This window comes from Trachymyrmex cornetzi, unplaced genomic scaffold (genome assembly GCF_001594075.2).
Source record: "Trachymyrmex cornetzi isolate Tcor2-1 unplaced genomic scaffold, Tcor1.1 scaffold1397, whole genome shotgun sequence".
Classification (NCBI taxonomy): domain Eukaryota; kingdom Metazoa; phylum Arthropoda; class Insecta; order Hymenoptera; family Formicidae; genus Trachymyrmex; species Trachymyrmex cornetzi.
Genome location: NW_017295979.1, coordinates 19,245 through 19,743, shown reverse-complemented (window position 1 = coordinate 19,743; position 499 = coordinate 19,245).

Here is a 499-nt window from a genome sequence, read left to right as displayed (position 1 = left end):
GCCGTGTAAACGTAGTATCTGTCGTTTAAAGTTAGTACCAACAAATTTCAATCTTTCACTCTTCAATCTCAATCTTTAATGAGTAGTCTAATTCCGGGCTTAGATTTTGACTGCAATGATTGATCGGGCCATATTTTTTCTGACCAATGAAAAACTAAAGTATGTACATGTTTATCCAGACTCTTTTCTAGGGTCTCTAATGGCTCCCGCACATCAGCGTGACGCGACGCGCGATATCCAATGAACGTACTACTATTCCGGAAAAACAGTACACTCACTGGCTGTTTTCCAGCTAGGACACAAAGACGTAACACTGTGTTCCACTGTGTAAAGTCTTGTTGGAACGCTCAGAACTCTAGATTTAGTTTCTGAGAGAACCGCCAGAGTGGGTTTGATTTCTCTATTTTACTTGTTAGTCATCTAAATTGACAAAACGCATGCACATGAGATATAAAAGCATGAAGACATAGCGGTAATGTGGCCGTGACAGATTTCCTAA